Raw genomic sequence first — 470 nt, forward strand, 5'->3', positions numbered from 1 at the left:
TATAAAAATTATTACATAACATCTAATACATTTAAAAAAAATTCTATTTTTGTAAAGATTATTTAATAAAGAAACTTTTAATAATAGTTTATCGGAAAATTTGGGCGCATTTTTGATATGAAACGCTCCTGAGAGCGATCGGCGGCTTAGTCGTTGGGCCTCGAGCGATAGTGGGGGATTGGTAGGCGGCGCCTTCGAGAACGAGCCGAAAAGAGCAACTAATTCCGAGCACTGCTTTAACCGATACAAGTATTTGATTATTTTTTAAATAATTTAAATGATTTAATTGATTAATTATTTTTAATAAATTTTTTATTTTTACAATTTGCAAACTTGAAGCGAGTATTTTATGTTTTATAAATATTTTATTAAGTATTTATTAAGTATTTATTACTTTTAATAAAAGTAATAAACTTTTACTTTTTAATAAAAGTAATAAATACTTAATAAAATATTTGTAAAACATAAAA

Source organism: Wasmannia auropunctata, unplaced genomic scaffold, assembly GCF_000956235.1.
Source record: "Wasmannia auropunctata unplaced genomic scaffold, wasmannia.A_1.0 LD336074.1, whole genome shotgun sequence".
Classification (NCBI taxonomy): Eukaryota; Metazoa; Arthropoda; class Insecta; order Hymenoptera; family Formicidae; genus Wasmannia; species Wasmannia auropunctata.